General features: G+C 37.2%; 1 protein-coding gene across 2 annotated transcripts in view; it reads left to right on the top strand.

The window, feature by feature from the left end:
- The window catches only part of Themis (thymocyte selection associated), a 182,957-nt gene extending 176,823 nt beyond the window's left edge, over positions 1-6,134 (top strand). For both annotated transcript variants that reach the window (XM_087911259.1, XM_087911258.1), the window contains exon 6: positions 3,910-6,134. The gene's annotated coding sequence lies outside the window, so the exon portion shown is untranslated. The remainder of the gene's footprint in view (positions 1-3,909) is intronic.
- Positions 6,135-19,640: the final 13,506 nt, after the last annotated feature.

Here is a 19,640-nt window from a genome sequence, read left to right as displayed (position 1 = left end):
TGTTTAGGAACCACATTTTAAACAGTGACACAGAAGAGAAACAGAGAAGAGTATTTTTCTTATTCTCACCTATCATGCCTACTGCATCAGCAAATTTTATCCATTTTACCCTTAGTCTATAGGATATGACTTTGATATTTTCTCAAATATTCTCTACTGCTATCATGTTAATTCAAATATCTGCTATTATCAATCATTGTTTCAGAACCTTTTTTCTTCTTAAATAATGTCTTACTAGATTGTCTAGACTGACCTTGAACTCGGAGTCTTCCAGTCTGTGTCTACTGAGGGCTGGAATTGCAGGCATGTACTATAACATGGATGACCAGGATTCTTAAGTCGGCCAACTAACTTATCATTTTTTTCCTTTCTTCCAAGATGCTTACTTTCAGTGCAATAGGCAGGTGCAACCTGCTGAATCCTAAGTCAATCCAAGAAATCCTGAGAATATCCCACAGTAATGTCCTATTTCTATCCATCTTTGTTCAAGTTTCATTGGATTCCCATTTCTCAAAGCCCCAAAAGGAATACCAGTCATACACTTTGTTCTGAAATTAAGATGGCTCTCCCTGTACCCTCCTGTAGACCAGCCTTGAGCAATTTTGGAGGTCTCTCCTATAATCATCTTGCCTGAAATGATAAACTTTTTGCTGACTCTGCCTCTTTCTTTCAGATAAAGTAGCATATGCTTTCCTTTTAAATTTTGATGATTATCCTCCTGCACCACATATGGGTACCATGATTACAGGGATTTTTTTTTTTTACATTTCCACCTTGTTCTAATTTTAGACACTAAGAAAGTATTGGGTGTGAGGTGAACTCTCAATATTTCTTGAACAAAGAAATGCCCTTCAGATTGCTATTCTGTACTTTATAGACAATGTGTGACACTTCTCAAACATTATATTTAAAAAAATAAGTAAAAACAATCTCCAAGAACAGAAACCTAAGACTTAGCTCTAGCTTTGAAAAACTATGAATTAATCATCACAAACGAGAGAGAGAGGTAGCAGCTGTTCACACGTGTTATTTGGTACTTGATCTTAGCCCATAGCTAAATTTCAAAATGTGCCAGAGAAGGGAAAGCAAACAGTTGGCACATCATTGAGGTGTGGATGAAAACCCCGTTGAAAATGTTCAGGAGTTATCCCATAGAGGACTCAGAAGTGACTGAGGGTGTCGTGGGACTCCTCCCTAAAGCATGCTGGCTCACAGTTTAGCAGCTCAGTCTCAGACTTAGCATTAGGAATCTTGGTTCTCAAGGAAAGTGGGATGTCTGTAGTCTTGATTTAATAATGTTTTAGAAAATACCAATTTTATAAAATAATTTAAATCAGTTTTAGATGTATTGCAGCTTGATGTAGACAAAAAAAGGTAAAAATAGAGATTTTCCTTCATTTTTATCTTCTCAAACAGTTGACTTTATGCATTTTTTTAATTTTTATTTTTAGCTGGAGTGGCAGGTTAGTTTTGGAGATGTGTATTCCTTCTAGTGAAGGGCATTTGCTTAGCTTATACTTTTTAGAAAGAAAATGAAATAAAACTCCTTTATATCTGTTCAAGTGATGAATGATTTGTTTTAATCTCCGAGGAACTTCTCTGTGTGATTCCAAATTCCTCAGTTAATCACATCAACTAAATAATTGGTTCAGCGCATCTGCAATTCAATGTAAAAACAATCACCTCTGTATTAAACTTGTGGTATTTCCAAAAGAATGGATGATAAATGCCTCAAAGTAAAAGTTTTCATATCAATTTGCATTCTAAAATCTAAGCAATTGTCAGAAAAAATGGTTCCTGTCCACTTTCAGATCTCTTACAAGTGAGAGTATGGCAGGAACAAACTTCACTTCATCATGAACTTGGCTCTGTCCATGGGAGAGGTCACCGGAGTGGTGAGCAGGAGCAAGAACGAACAAGATCAGACTGTCCGAAGTGACCTAGACAGTCTCCTTTAAAATGAATCTGGCTTATAGCCATTGTTTCAGTTTGAGATGATATAATTATTCTAATATCCTCACCTCCCATTTTTCTGCTTTACTATGTACTATTATAAATCAGTTTATAGACAGGAGAGAGATGACAGACTGACTTCTCTCACCGTAGGCCTGTAATCCTTTTATGTGAGGATAGGACTATAATAGCAGGTGATATTTCTGTTGTGTTATATATTTTAAAAATCACTTGAGATACATTATTTCATTTGATATTTTTCAATTTTATGTCTCAGTAGTTATCATCAAAACTCATTCACTAACAAGGAAATAAAATACAAAGTTTTGTCAAGACATGCAGCCAGCCCTTAGTTGTATTCTCGGGGCTCAGGGCTAAGTCTACATCCTCCATTCTTTCTATAGTATAATTATTTACATTTACTTTTTTTCCATCAGCAAGAAAAGAAAAACTGTGAGGGAAAAATTGTTATCCTTTTTGTAGAAAATATCTGAAAGATGGTGATGGGAGTAGAAATTAATCTGGGCATACAGGCTGAAAACTTTATTTTAATGCATGCTTTACCCTGGGTGGTATGAAGCTATTTTTGATTTGAGAAAGATCAAAAAATCTAAAGGCTGCTGCTAGGGACTATAATTGGTGAGGAAGGGAGGGAACAAAACCCAAGAGAACATAGGACCTAGGCACATTCTGAATGAAGACACCTAGCATCGTATCCACCAGTCCATGACAACACTGAATGGAGATATTAACACATTATGGGAAGGAATATGATGTGTAGAGAAACTGTTTAACTTTCTCGTTGGAAATCCTCTCCTTTCCCAATCAGACTGTGACCTCCTTAGAAAGTCAGAAAACTGTAGGTTTTGTCTTTATATTTCTCTCACATTATAAAAACTGGTAACAGTGATGAGACAGTTTCAGGCTCTTGATAGTAACTCATTTAATTTTAGCCCTGTACAATTGGTATTATTATATCTCACTCCCTCTTATCTTTAAAGATGAAGAAATAATTCCATAAAATTAGGTAATGACAGAATGGGAAGAAGGGAAGGGGTAGCAGAGGGGAAAAAGGAGGGCAGGAAGTATGAGAGAAAGAGAGAAGGGAAGGAAAAAAGAAGGAATAGGAAAAAAGGAAGCTGGGAGGAAAAAGAGACACCATAGGACAATGAGCTCAGGAAGGGTCTATCCAGAACTAGTAATAAGTTTGCAGATCCAGGCACAAACAAGTCAGAGAAATCTCAGATTTGGGGAACTCTTGACCTTGTTAGTGCAGCACTCCCTACTTGCTCTTTTTTGGTTTTGTTTGTTTATTTTATGCTACTCATCCTGTTAAAGGAACGGCAGGCTGCGTCCCGCCACCTGGCTCCTGGCTCGCTTTACCCGAAATAATTTCACGGAAACTGTATTCTTTTAAACACGACCTGGTCCATTAGTTTCAGCCTCTTATTGGCTAATTCTCACATCTTGCTTTTACCCATATTTAGTAATCTGTGTAGCACCATGAGGTGGTGGCTTACTGAGAAAGATCCTAACCTGCATCTGGCTCAGAGAGGAGAGTTATGGCGACTGCCTCACTGCTTTCTTCCTCCCAACATTCTGTTCTGTTTACTCCACCTACCTAATTTTCTGTCCTATCAAAGGGCCAAGGCAGTTTCTTTATTAACCAATGAAAGTAACACATAGACAGATGACCCTCCTCCATCACTCATCCTATCTCTCAAAAATAACAGCACCATAGTGGGAAAGAATGAAGCATCTTGTCTGAGAACAGAGAGCTCTCTGCTTCTCTTTGGAGTTCGGTAGGATGCTGTGCCAACATGAGTCTATTTACATGGTAACTGGAGCTTGAGATGGTTTGACTGTTGCTTGAGAACGAAGCATTTGCTTCATTTTAATGTTCACAGGTGCCTCTTTACTCATAGAATGACACTATGTTTCTGTTTTGCCTTACAGGTTGATTATCACAGTCAACGAAGACTGCATCTAGAATCCCAACTATAGACTAAACATAGCTTCAGTCCCTCTCTAGCTGTGGCTAGCTGAGCAGGCTACAACTTTACTATTTCCTCAGTTTCCTGCCTTACTTTCTCCTAAAACAGATGTGTTATGACGGGGGAAATGCATGTAAAACTGTGGCTTTCAACTATAAGCACATTATAAATCTACAGTATTATTTTCTGTCTCATAAATATCTACTTTGTCCCTGAATAATTTACATGCCTTCCTCTTATTTTACTTTTTGGTTTTTCTTACTTTGACCTCACCCCATTATTTCTCAAAAAGAAATATGTGTGCAGGAATCCTATAAACAGCCTTTGCAAGCAGCCAGTACAGCCTCCTGATGGATTCCTCTTACCTTTTTCTTCACATATAGAACTCTTCAAAACTGAAAACATCAAAAGTAACACGATGCGATGGAAGCCACTTGGACAGTGAACATAAATGTTGCAATGATAAAGGAAGCCTAGCCTTCTAGGTGAAAAACAGCTATCCCCCAGTGGCCTCTAGAAGAATCTGGACAGGCCAGGGCAAAGACAAAAACAAACTTAAAAGGTTTTAACTCATAAGGCTCAAAGATACACCCATGATATAAAATTTAAATTGTCTATTCTGTTTCCTGAAATCCACGTGTTCTGTTTCTGTGATGTTTAAGACATTTATGTGCATACATTTTGTCTCTTACTTTTATTATCAACAATTAGCAATTTGAGATAAATTAACACTTCAATTATTGAGGAAAATCCTATTTTGAAAGTCTAAACTCTCACTGAATTTTCAGTCTTTTTCTGGCAATTTTCTTCCCATTTTTCTAGTGTTATCATCATTTCTGCTAAGAATCAAGGAAAATTAATTACATCTGAGAGTGACTTAAAATGCTCAAGTTTCTTCCGTGGTTCCCTGGGAACTGTGAACTCACATTTTCAATTTGTTTTATAAATACACTGTAAATAAATGTCAAGTCTCAACAGTCAAAGCCATTGTGAGTCACAGAACCCCTTCTGACCTCCTCTTTCTACTTCTAAAAGAGAGAGCTCCTGAGTGAAGCATCACCCAGGTTCTTATAATCCGTCTTGTATTTTATGCACTGTATATTCCACAATGCTTTGAATGAATGCTTATTAGAATTGTAGCAAACCATTTAGTCAGCCATAATATTTGATAGGAAGAAAAAGACAACATAATTGTAACAAGCCATATAAACGTAGCTGAAAGAAGCCAAAATAAGTCTTAATGAATAGATAATAGAATAGTACTTGTTGTTGTATGCCTGTAAAAATTAAGGTCAAACACATTTTTATAAGTTTTCTTACCATGTATTAAATACACAGGAATAATACTATTTTGTCTCTCACAGCAAAAAGAGACATTGAGAATTTTTCTAGTTAGAGAATAATGAGAAGGCTTAGGTTTTGTTCATAGGTCAGATTTTCCACAGAACTTAATTCTGATCTCATAATTAATTTATAAGTTGAGAGAACTTGTTTGATGATTTAGTACATAAGACTCTCTCAAGATAATAAATCATGAGAGAATTTTCATTATATAAATAATCACAGCTAGAGATCTTTCATATAGTGTTTATATTCTATTTCTTGCCTTCTCTCATCTTTTTTTCTTTAAGTGATAACAAATTTTGATTCCAATGCTTTGAAGTTTGCTTAATGACTTCACTGTTATAATATCTGAGTTGTCTATAATTTCTAAAATTTTAGAAGATTGTTTCGCTTTTATCTGTTTTTTCCAGTTTGTACCTACTTGAGAAGGAAAATTTAAAATTTACATCTCTGTATTTGAGTATTTGAACACCATAGAGAATATGACGCAACCACACAGCCAAGAAAAGCTAGACTGTGGATGATATGTGGATGCTATGGGATCTATAAAATTTGTCATTTTTCAGTTAACGGTGAGCACTGGGTATTTGTGCTTTGCTGTATGAGCACAATTGAGTTTGTTCTTTTTGTAAGTCCATGTCTTTGACTAAAATAAGAAAATGAATTCTCCTTTTGTTGTGAATCATCAAGGACTTTCCATGGGAAATCATGTCTACCATTTCTAACTTAATGTAAGTCCCTTTGCATGATCTGTTTATATCTTGATATCAGAAATGTAATAAACTTTATGACCTATCCAAGATCTTGAAAAATTGGAAATAAAATTCCTGATTTTTACCTGAATGTGTTTCTGGTCATGCTTAACTGTGAAACAACTTATTTTCTCTAACAATTAAGTAAAATTATTCTTTAACTAGAACTGAAACCAGTTTTTCACCACTGAGGAGGCTGCCTGTTTTAAAGATGTCAGGAAGAATTACGCCTACATTTCCACCCACTGTGGGGTCGCAGTGATGGACTCAGTCATGACAACCAGTTTTCACAGTATGGTCATGACGCATGGATGATGTCAGGACTGCTGTATACTAATTCTACTAATTAAAAAGTTGCCTTCCCTAATATGGAATGATTGAGGGATGCTGTCTCAGTTAGAGTTACTATTGCTATGATATAGCACCATGACGAAAAGCAAGTTTAGAAGAAAAGGGTTTATTTCGCTCAACAACTTACCATCAGGAACACACCAAGGGAAGGAACCTGGAAATAGGAGCTGATGCAGTGGTCATGAAGGACTGCTCACTGGCATGCTCCCCATGGCTTGCTCACCCTGCTTTCTTAGAGAACCCAGCACCACCAGTCCAGGGGTGGCACCAGCCACAATGGGCTGTGCCCCACCCCATCAATCAGTAATTAAGAAAATGCCTTACAGATGGATCCTATGCAGGCATTTTTCTCTCAGTTGAGGTTCCTTTCTTTCAGATGACTCTGGTTTGTCTCAAGTCTACATAAAACCAGTCAGGAAAGATGGCACCTAGGAAGGTTAGTGTTTGCTAGCCAGGACGGACAGCATCTGGAAAGGCTCCTCTTGACTAGTCAGGACTGATGGTACCTGGGAAGATTAGTGCTCACTAGCTAGGACAAATGGTATCTGGAAAGGTTAGTGTTGATTATCCAGAAGAGATGGCACCTGAGAAAGTTAGTGTTGACTAACCAGGTCAGATGGCACCTGGGAAGGTTAGTGTTGGCCCCACAGGACAGATGGCACATGGGAAGGTTAGTGTTAACTTGTAAACTTGACATGATCTAGAATCAACTTGACATGCTCTAGAAAGGAGAGAATCTTTAAGGCACACCGGTGAAGGATTGTTTAGACCAGGTTAGCTTGTGAGGGATCATGTTGATTAGGTTGATGGAGGTGAGAATGACCACCCTGAATAAAGGAAGGCAGCAACATTGCCTAAGCTTAGATGCAAATAAAGGAGTGAGCTAGCTGAGTACCAGCTTGCAGCTTCTTCTGCCTCCTGACTGCAGGTGCAATGGAACCAAAAGCCTCTCCAACGTCTCCAGTGCTCCACCCGACAGCTTCCCTGACTTGAGGGACTATACCCTGGAACCTATGTCCAAATAAATCCATCCTTTCTTACAATGATTTTCTTTAAAAAAGAGAGTTTTTTTTTTTCATAGCAACCTAAGAAAGGAAGGAACTATGAAGGTGAAAAATGTAATTTCTCTAAAACGGACTGGCTAGATTCTTATAACCCAACTTTAATATTAAAACTGTTTTAAACTCAAAGTCAGCATTTAATGTGGCTTTCAGGTCATTACACTACAGTTTATTCAAGAGGAGGCTAATTAGGATAGAATATATAAATTTGTGGGAGGAAAGAGTTAGAATTGGGATATAAAGGGACTTTGATAATTTAGGATACTAAAAATGAAATCCAGTAGGTTGAATATATTTTTTAAAAATTTACCATCAAAGTATTTATAGGATTTTACCATTTACTGTTTTCATTTCTATTGTCATAATTCAAACGCCAAAGAATTCCTTTGGTGTATTTGGATAACCTTGTAACATCCTCCCCATTCTTGTCCTTGATACAGATCAAGCTGGTCCACCGTTGTATGCAGAATGGAAATATTATACCGTCTGCCATACAAGCTTCCCACTTTGCTCGGAATAAAAGTCAAAATGTCTAAAATTATTTCAAATAATGTTTTGTCTATAAAGGACTCTGAAACAGAAAGAGATAAATAAACTTTCCCAAATTTATTCATATTCTTACTGTAGATATTTTTTCCTCTGAGGGCCAACTAGACAGCTAAGGAAATACAGGTATAGTGCCTGGAGCTTTTCCTAGTGGGAGGACTTTCCATTGCCATTGTCTTTCAGGTTCACCTGTGAAAGGGAATTTAAGGTTTACTGATCCATATAACAGTGTAATTCATTTTATTAGTTGCTTATAGAGAATTTCCTCATTAGCTTCCTAAGTATAAGCTGAGTGGAAGTGTGGCACATCTTAAAGGTCTTGATCACTCATTCATAATGGCTCGCTTGCATCATTTGGACCCCTTCACTTCCAAGCTCACACATGCCACTTGGACCTTACGGTAGTCTGCAGCTAGGCTTACCTGATTTTTATGAATTGGTGTGTGCAACAACAGCCATGAAGTCTCTCTGGTCATATATGACACAGTGTACTGTTGTACACTCAGTCTCAGTAGTGGATGACAACTGCTTTGAAATAATGCATAGTTCTGTGATAAAATGTCATGGCCATGCTCCATGGGCTGTAAAGAAACTTATCTATTAGGACTTACTGAAGATTTTATGTACTCTATTTGCCAGAGAGAGTGTTAGTATCACAGAGTTGTCAGAATCACATGCTAGAGATGGAATTCTGCTCAAATCACATGCCTGACACACTGGTAGTGTGCTTTCTTCTGGATCTCATGCAACACCACCAGCCATTTCTATCTCTTCCAGAATCCAGAACACTACAGGTAAGTCTGGTATGCTACTTCTAGAAGCCAAGTAGATCTACAAAGTACTGTGTATCATAGTGTAAAGAGTCATCAGTGTTTAAACTATACTCAGAATGTTGGTGCTCTCTGAAAATTCCTGTTGAGATTCAGTGCTAGACTATTGATATTCAATGCTACAAATATTAAGGTGGCATCTTAAATAAACACCAGCCCTGAAAGCTCAGTTCACTTGAATGGAATTAGTATTAATAAAAAAAATATATAAGGAGGGTACCCTCCCCATTTTGTCATGTTAGGATACATGAGGTGCCACCTTTGAGTAGAGTCTTTACCAGACACTAAATCAGCTGACATACGGATTTACATTTCTTCAGAACTTTAATTTATAGTAATAAACTTCTGTAATTTACTGAGGATGTAACTCAGTTGGTAGAGTGCTTGCCTAGCTTGTGTGAAATACTGGGCTTAGAGCTCCCTCATTGAATAGACTGGGAATGGTGTGGTATTTGGCAGTAATTCAAGTACTGAGGAAGCAGAGTTAGGGGGGAATCAGAAGTTCAAGGTCATCCTAGGTTATATAAAGAATGTAAGGTTCCTGGTTTACACAGGCTCTTAACTGGAAAAAATAATAGTAGTAAACATATAGGTAAGCAAATTACCCAGTCAAAGGTATTGTATATAGATAGCATCGCAGGATAAGCTAATAGTTCAATACCTATAGACTGTCAAAAATTATTTTTCTCTTAGAGGATGTGGTGTCTTGAATGAAAATAGTCCCCACAAGCTCATAATGATGTGATTGGACTTGGATTAGGAGGTGATATTTCTGGGTGGCTGGTTGTTTGGATTCTGTGATGGCAAAGCCGGAAAGTTGATGTTTCACTGGAGTTAAAGCTGGAAAAATTGTTTTCATACTTCTTTAGGTACTAAAATTTATTTGTTTACCAGATCAAAGTTCACATAGTATATAATAAAGATTTGCAAAGCGGACCTAATAAAGATATATTGGCTATAATTAGGATTGCTATATGACCTACTTCGTTGCCAGATACCTCTCTATATTGAATTATTGTGGGAAAGGAACTGATAAATAAACGGTATATTAGAGGGATACCCAAGATCCCATACCCTGTATTCTTTATGTCTCTAAAGTAACATAGATTTGTGGCCATGCACATAGATTATGATATTGTTTTATGTTTCTTATTTTGTTCAGAGGTAAATGAACTTAGTTTCAGGGGATTCACCTTCGTTTATCTATCTGTGATATAGTGCAGAGAAAACATAAAAGTATTATAATTATAATAATTGAAAACAAACTAACTCAGGTTAGGCATAGCAAGATACAGTTTATGATGTAGGAGACATAAGTGGTTGTCCAGCAAGCAATAAAGATGGAACTTTGAGTAACACACAAGCAACATGGGAAGACATTAAAGAGACTGTGGAAGTCTGTAATACATTTAGTTGGAGTTTGTGGGAGAAATTGGAGAGATAATAGAAGAAGAGGCAAAGCAGTATTCCAAAGAATAATGCCTGAGAACTTTCAGAAACACAAGCATAAGTCAGGGAATGTAAAAAGTTCATCCCCATGGCATATGGGCGAGATTTGAGAAGACAGACACAAAGATAAAACGAGTTATCAGCTGGGCACACAAGATGTAGGTCAGAACAAAACTAGGGGTCTGCGTGCTGCTGAAATCTCAAGTGAGAACTGTGATTTCCATTATATAATCATCAAAATTAGAATAAAAGCACTTTTTTAATTAGCAAAAACACAGTTTATAGTTAATTAAATCTTTTTAGTGTAAAAAAAATTTAATTTGTGTACTCTAAAAGAGAAAATCAATCCTGCAAAGACTTGAGAACTCAAAAGGAACTGGGTATTGAAATAGGCCTCATTGGACCTTAGGCATTTGTGATAGAGTGTACAGAGAATTCTATGCAGAATATATAAGAAAAACTCACAGATTAAGTTAATTCTGGTAGATAGTTAATTGCAGGCAACCTAATTTTAAGATAGGACAAAGAGCTTATGCAGCCACTTCCCCAATGATTCTCTGCAAACAATGATAATGAACGTAGGAGAATGTAATGGTGAAAAACGGATTCCACCTCAAGGTGGAAGCATGCTATTGTCTCCGCTCCTGTGAGTTAAGTCAGTTGCCAGGTCAAAGACCTAGTTAAGGGACCGAGAAAAGTAGGTTTACCTTCAGATAATGTACTTTTTCTTTCCAGAATTCCCACACCCGCTGCAGGCCCTTTCAGCAACCAGGAGACTCTGTCTTTCTGTATTCATGGAGATATTTTCCTCTCTCCTGTCCTATGCTCTCTGGTTTTGTCCAGAGCCTAAGTAAGCAGCGAATTCCTCAATGCTTTGTGCTTCTTTGTTCTTTCTCTAAAGATCCCTTTTTTTGTCACGCAGTTGGTCTCCATGCTGGATTATCTTCTCCATTTCTCTCCTCCCATCAGCTGCAAGAGTGACAGCTTGCCTACCCAGGAGGTTCATTCTTTCTTTTACTTTTTTATTTTTATAATAAATAATTATTCATAATAGTTAATAGAACCCATGTACATAGATTAATAGTTATATATTAATATGAATTCTTTGACAACTTTATATATTAGTGCTGCATTGATATCACTTCTACATCCCCAACTCTGCTGACTCCTTCACTCTTTAGATATGTAAACATATAAGCATACATAAGTATGCATGCACGTATATAAACGTACTGAGTCCATTTTCTTTGCTTATACATAAATGCCTATGGCTGATCACTTGGGATTGAACAGTCTATATGGAAGTTCATCCAAAAGGATACCGACTCCATATCTTTCTGCAGTATTGACTGCCTCTAGATCTTCATCTAGCAGTGGAACTATGTGGAATTTTGTCAACTTTACATAGAAATTTTTGTCCCACAAGCCACTCACAAGTAATCATGCAGAGGATTAATATTAATTGTAAGTGCTCAACCAATAGCTTAGGCTTTTTGCTAGCTAACTCTTACGTATAATCAATCCATATTTCTTTCTATGCTTTGTCATGTGACTTGGTACCTTTTCTCAGTACAGCATGTCCATATTGTTTCTCTCTGCATCTGCTGAAGACTCCAGACTCAGCCCTTCTTTTTCCTAGTATTCTCAGTTTGCTCTCCTGCCTAACCTTATCCTGTTCCACAGTCAACCCCTACACATCAGGCTCAGATGTGGGGAGCAGAGGAAGTCCCATGTAAATATTTGTGTACTTGTTGACATGGAAATGATCATGTCAAGGAACTCAGAACCACAGACCCACAAAAGAATGAAAAAGCACTCTCCAAAGAACATGATTTGAGGAAAACGGCAATGCCTTCCTCTGGTCCATGTGTGGATGTTGGTCATATATGCAGAAAATGTCCACCATAGCTTTCTCCACTTCTTTGATGCTTACAGCCTCATACAGAGAGACTGCTCACCTACAGAAACTGTTTGGTGGAGATTTATTAAACCTGGTCCATTGGTCCAGTTGTATACCATAATCTCTGCCTACTTGTTTATCTGTATAACCTCATCTCTTTGTTCAGCTATGTATGACAACCCCACCTCTCTGTTCAACTCTGTATAATGAACAAGCTGAACTTCCTAGGTGCTATAGTTTTTCCATCAGAAAGATCAGACCATCTTATACCAGCCCTCTCTCTCTCTCTCTCTCTCTCTCTCTCTCTCTCTCTCCCTCTCTTTCTCTTTCTCTCTCTCTCTCTCTCTCTCTCTCTCTCTCTCTCTGTGTGTGTGTGTGTGTGTGTGTGTCTGTGTGTGTGTGTATCTGTCTTTTCTTCATTTTCTCTCTTTCCCAGCTAGTCAAAGCCCCTAGAGGCTGTGCAAAAGACCTGGCACTCACGAAAAATCACAGAAGAAGAAGCAGTAAGATCATCAGGGTGTGAAGACCATAAAGCCTGCAGTCAGATAGTGTCTTCTGTATGCAAAAGGAAAACCACAGCCTTGACTCTCAGCAGCATGCCTGAACAAGATGAACATAATTATACCAGTTGACATGCCAACATGGACAGGACTTTTCGTTTAATCTCAAATTGAGCTTCCATTTGAGTCTGTTTATTATGTTTTTCATTAATGACACAGAGAACACCAAGAGTAATTCCAATTTCTCTGGTATGGAGGAAAACGGTGGCTCTGCTGGGACATCCCAAGATTTCCAGAAGCACCTCTTTATTGTTTTTTAAGTTTTCAGCTGGTGGGGAAAACAAATCCCATTCTACACCCCTAGGTGGCAGCAACAATGCACTCAGAGTCACAGGTAATCAAAGGAAACACAGATTAAAACCACAGATATAACATCACAAAAACAGCAGACAATTAAAATTTAAAGAAAAAAGAAAAGATAAGGATAAGTTTTGAAGAAATTATGGAGCAACGGGATTTCTCCTGTGTTCCTGATGGGAGTTTAAACTGATCCATCTAAATACAGATCTACACTGTAGCTATAGATACACTAAAGCTAAATGTAGACCTGTATTTAACTCCAATTTCTACTCCAGAAATCTGATATTTTTTAAAAGCAGTGCCCTTGAAAATTATGAAGGAATATGTTTGTAGACGCTTTATTTAAAATGTCTCCAAACTGCCAACAGCCCGTGGCTCATAACAGGAAATTACACAATGGTTAGGATGCAACAGTGAAGGGTAATCCACTGACATATGTATATGTATATATGTATACACACACATATACATATATGAGTGTATTTCAAACCCTTAGGTGTCAATGGTAGAAACGGACAGAATGATAACACATGATATATGACTGCATGCATGTAAATTTTGAAGTAGACAACACTGTTTCAAGGTTAAAAGGGGGATGTTCTTTGCTTGTTCAGATATGGTGAGGACACCCTAACACTTCCTGGTGATCTGGAAATTCCAATTATTAGTCCTTGGTATAGTTATATGGAAGTAGACTTGCATTCTTTAAACTTTCATCTTCAGAATGGTGCACATCACTGCATGTATGTGATAAAGTAAAGACATGGGGAACACAAATCTCATACTAAATTCACCTGATGTAAAGGCCAAAGAAGAGATAGGTTAGGAACTAACAGTGAATTAACAGTGTTAAATTTCTTATTTATTATATGTGCATAATGCTTTATGCATATGAATTATATCATAATAGGGGAAAACAATGACACAGGAATAGCATTGCTGTTTGTCCTGATTAACAGAAGGGTTAATGTTCCACAAATCTGCATAATATGCACAAGACTCTTTTGTATGCAATTTATTTGATCATATTATAATGTTCTCTGGCATAGTCTGTTTCTCTACTCTGGTTGAGATGTGTTTTCCACTCGGGTGGTCTCATAAATATTTTCTTGTATTTATCCCACATGCTAATGAAAGATAAGGAGTACATTTTCTTCAGCATGTTCTTTAAAATGCCCAAAACACTTTTGTTAAAAATAAATTCTTTCTATGCTGTTTGTCAACAATCTTATCTTCTTTAGTATTGAAGAACGAAAACTAAACTCTTCAGTCTGTACAATCTAAGTTCACGGCACTTAATGCATATGGTATCTATTCACAGTTGGAGATAACCTTGACACTTTCTTTTGGCCTTTGTGAATTTTGAAAAGCACCAAAACTTGGCTTGAGCTTTTCTAATGCATGAAAATGTGCATGTGGAGTTGTTTTTCTATGTTAGCTATTCATAGTAAGTTAGTAGGAAGGGGCCTCAAGCACCCACCTGCTTGACTATAGAACAGTAAACTCTCAGAAGAGCTCTCCTGTATCTTCCTCCCCTCAAACATGGAGAGTTCTGGTTTAGAGTTGAAAAGTATGGTCGTGCAAAGTCTTCCCATATGAATCTCACATTTAAATAATAAAACTTAAAAATATATTTAAATTAGAACAGCCCATGAAAAATAAGCTTATTTTATGAAATGTAGCAAAAAGACCACCTATGTTTCTACATCTCTCTTGTTCTCTTGTTATTATTATTGTTGCATATACTTGAATAGGTTATTGTACATAAAAGATGTACAAACTTTCTTTGGTGTTGCCTTGAGAACCCATGAGAATGTCAATATCCACGATGTGCAAATCCTTTAAATAAAATGATATTATTTTTTTTTGCAAAACTATCCAGACTCTCTTTTACACTTTAAATAATCTATTATCTATAAAACTAAATATAATATAAATGTTATGTGAACATTTAATAGTTATCATGCATTCATATTTAGTAAATAATGGCAATATAAAGGCTATATTGTTCAGTATAGATATACTTGAAAACAGTTTTGATTTGAGATGGGTTCAAGCCAGTGATGCATAGGACCAAGCATACTCAAAACAATAATATAACCCATGTTCACAACAATTTTTTTCTGTAAAGTGAACCTTAGATAGGAAAGTATTCTGGGACAGCAGGATGTATGAGTTCAATAGAAATCTAATTCCAGAACACTGAGCCACAGAAATGAGAATCCCAAGTAGATTTTAAGTTAATTTAGAAGTCAATGACTGCTAAAGTAAAGAAAAAAATAAAACTGCTAAAATTTGTTTCCAAATTTATCAAAGATAGTAAGACTAGGGATTTAAGCATTAAAGAATAGAATTTATGAGAAATCTTAGGAATTCCTCAAATCTGATTTTTTTCTCAATTATTCATTCTCCCTAATTTGCTTATAGTTGAGATATAAAAATTATACATTTTAGGATATATATCCAATATTGGACTAACTAACATGTTTTCATACCATGTAATTATCTGTATTTCTAAGGTAAGCACACTTTGGAGCCATTTTCTCATGGCAATTTTCAGGTGTCCAATGCATTATCATCAGCTCACCTTCCTGTGCTGTATGTACATTGGCGTAATCTCTAGAACTTGTTCACTGAAGTGTTAAATTCACAGATCAAAATCCCCTGTCTTGCCTGCTGTACACCAGTTACCTTTTTCCTCTCTGCTTCTGAGTTAGAAAAACAAAATGATCAACATAAACAGTGAAGTAAACTGGGTATGGTGGTGTTTACCTTTAATTCCAGTATCCGGGAAGCAGACAGAGGAATGTTTCTGTGAGTTTGAGACTAGTTTGGTCTACATAGCAAGTCCCAGACCAGGCAAGGTTACACAGAAGGGTCTTTCTATAAATAAATAAATATATAAATGGATGGATGGATGAATAAATAAATAAATAGTGAAGGAAAAAATACTATGTAAACCCATAAACTGACAGCAAATTATACAGACATTCAAATACCGTGTCTCACCTATTGCAAAGGCATAAATTTATTTTATTTTTTGAATTATGTACGTGTGTGTTTGTATGTATGTATGTGCACATGTGAATGTAAAGTGCTTTCAGAGGTCGGAAGATGGTTTCAGAGACTGTGGAGCTGGAGTTACAGGTGGTTATGAGCCGTCAGATGTGGATGCTGGAAGCCAAGTTCAGGTCCTCGGCAAGAACTCTTAACCCCTGCGCCTTTTCTTCAGCCACACAGTGGCATACATTTAAGCACTCCCATATTGAGTGAGTTGTAGAGAAACATTGCTTTGATGTGATTTTGGCGCGTACATGAAACAACAAAAATTTTGTATATCATTTGACAAAATCAATTAAAACTCAGTTGTCTTTTCTATTACCAGATTACTGGAAAGATTTACTCCAGGTTAAAACCAGAAATTATGCCAAGAAAAGGGAACCCTGATAAACCTTCTCCCAACTATATAAAGTTATAAACAATTCCTGCATCTGCCATGATCTACCAGTCACACAAACATGAAATAGATTCAGAAACAGTTGTAGGTACATTGTAGGCAGTTTGTGTACATGAGAACTGTGTACAGTTTTTCAAATTTTATTTTTAAACCATAGAGAAAATGTGCAAAAGTGCCCCTTCCTAGTCAGTCTGAAAAGTGAATTAGTGAGTAGCAGACATTGAGTACTGCAGGAGCCAGGCACAGGTGGCACTCGCAAATGAACAAAAAGAAGTCCTGTGGGTGGGTGGGTGAGGTTGAATTTAATCAGTGACTAAAATAGGTATATGGTGGAAATATGGCCCTGATACCCACTAATATGCACAATATGTTTTGGAAACCTCGATTACGGAGGCATGTAGTTGAACTGTTTGATGATAGGTGTGCTATATTTTTTAAAAGATTACTAATGAACATATTGCCCCTGTATTCATAGCAAGTTTTCCTGGAACAGAAAACACGCTGACCACGTGTTTGGGAACGCTGTCAGGAAGTGAAGCCTGTCAGTCTTGGCTAGTAAATACATCCAAGTCTAGAGAGCTTTGTCTCCGTCACCAGGCTCTCCTGCTGGGGGATGATAGATGATCCAATCACCATGAGGTACTGTTACACTTGACGTGCTATTGCCCCAGAAAAAGCTCCCCAATCCATCTACTTCTCATTTCTTTCTTGTTTTTGTATGTATTGTGCTTCCTAACCACTGTGGTTTTTCATCTCAGCTCAATTGTAGGAGCAGGCTGAAGAGTTCAGTTTTTATTTTCCCTGGGACTCTTGCTTGATTTAGAAGACAGCCTCATTCTCCTTTTCCTTACTACTGTAGTAGATATTACATAATGACGTCTCCTTATAATGTTGACCATCTACTTAAATACTATATTTTAACTGACCTCCTGGCATTTAGGCTGTTGGTATCATGAACGTGTGTCTTCTGAGACATACTGTAGGTCTGTGCAATGTAATTTTGTGAAGCAAATACACTTCTAAATAATGTACAAATTGAATAACTTTACTTTTCTAACTCTAGTTCAAATTTGAAGTTGAGCTCCAGGCACCCACACGGCAGTTCATATTCATCTAAACTCCAAATTCAGGATTCCTGAACCCTCTTTGGATGCAGTAGATGGCACAATGACAGAAGAAACAACTATACATATGAAAAATATAAATAAAGAAATCTAAAGACAAATTGCAAATGTTTGCCTGTTGATATATCAGCGCAGGCAAACAGTTACATGGTAGATCTTTGACTCTGCCTACTCTCTGTCTATAACTCTTCCAGCCTGGCTGTATTCTCTCCTGTCATAGGCTGAAACAGCTTTATTCTTTATTCAATAAGTGCAACATATACACAGAAGGACATCTCACATCACTATGTGGGTGCTGGGAGCTCAACTAGGGTCTTCTGAGAGAGCAGCCAGGCTCTTAACTGTGGGGGCATCTCTCCAGTCTCAAGAATAATGTTATTAGTGGGAGTTTTGTTCCACAGATAAAAGTTTCAAATACTGCATATTTGTCCTTTTCAGATTTAGCACAGTTAAGTTACCTTTTTAATCATGTCTTTCTATCTGTCCAAGTAAGCAATAAGGTTCACAAGGGCAGCACTCAGTCTATTTTGTTCTCTAGTCCAATGAATGCCTGACACAATAACTGAATTAGGAAGTGAAATGAAAGGCTTTGTTCGCTGATGGAAGGAAGTCAACTTTGACCTTTGGAGCATCTTGAGTGAGAATATGTGATGCTGAAATATGAAATGCTGCAATTTTCAGAGTGTGCAAAACACGACCATGCTAAAAAAAAATACTGACACTATCTTTTGTTCAGACTATACGTTTGGTATCTATGAGTTGATGCAATCTGTGAAGAATATGATTTTAATCCTACTGGTCTGAATGCAGATCTACATTTGTGTTTTGCAGGAGTGAGGTCCCTTTAGGTTTTTATCTATTGATAAGGCCAAGCTGCAAACTGTGACCCATGGAGACAGGTGGAACAGAACAGTATCTCTGTCCCACCTCTTCGCATTCTTCCTCCTTGCCTCCCTCCCTCGGGAGCTTACGGAGTTGATAGGTGGTTGAAGAAAGACATGGATGGAAATGAAGCGCTGGTACACCTTTTCCCATGCTCAACTCTCGAAATATGTGGAATGATTGTTATTCTATTCCTGCCACTTTCTCTTCTCTGCTTCTAAATTGCAATTTCAAAACTAAAATTATTATTAATTTAATTATTAATGTCAATGAGATTTGTTCATAAGATACAATTTAGAGTACTGCAATTATGTTAGCAATAGAACATTTGTTTGTGGTGTATTTTTAATATTTTCAACGTTTGCTTGTTTATTTCTATATTCGCCATGAAAAATTTGAAAACCCTGATTGCAATTTTTTCTTGCCAACAAATAATTTTCAGCTGCTATTATTTCTTAAAGTGTCGGCCCTTTTGTCTCTGTTGTAAGACCTGAACCAGTAAGAGAGGAAGGATTTACTTTGCTCTCAATTCCAGATCATTATGGTGTGGAGTGTGCTGTGGGGGAAAAAAAGAGCAGTCCACAAGATGGCAGCCAAGATCAGGGTGGGAGGGAGGGAGGCAAGGAGAAAGAATGCGAAGAGGTGGGACAGGGATACTTTTCTGTTCCACCTGTCTACATGGGTCACAGTTTGCAGCCTGGTCCTCCCCACATGCACGTTATTCCGTCCAGAAGTACCCTTGTAGACACAGCCAGGAACAGTGCTTTTTCCTAATCTCTTAATCTCTTCCCCGCACAACAAAACTGACCATCAAGATTAATCCTCTCAGCATGCAAAAGAACTCTCATTGTCTGATGATTCACAGATGGAAACCTGTTGTTGCCATAACTCAATACAAACAACAGCAAAAACGAAACAATCCCAGAATTCATACTCAGCCTGCCAGTTAAAGCAGTGGAGAGTTCCTCATAACAGGGGCGCTATAATGTCCATTTGACTTCTAAGGTTAAATTTGGTAAAATTAATTCCTTTTCCCTGTATATAGCAAAATTACAGGCCTCCTCAAAAGGGTTGATTTATTCAAATATTAAGAAAATCTTAATCGCCAGGCAGTGGTGGCACAAGCCTTTAATCCCA

The sequence above is a fragment of the Myodes glareolus genome, chromosome 1 (genome assembly GCF_982192425.1).
Source record: "Myodes glareolus chromosome 1, mMyoGla1.1, whole genome shotgun sequence".
Classification (NCBI taxonomy): Eukaryota; Metazoa; Chordata; class Mammalia; order Rodentia; family Cricetidae; genus Myodes; species Myodes glareolus.
The sequence above is the reverse complement of the archived record's forward strand: the minus strand, read 5'-3'. Positions and strand labels throughout refer to the sequence as shown.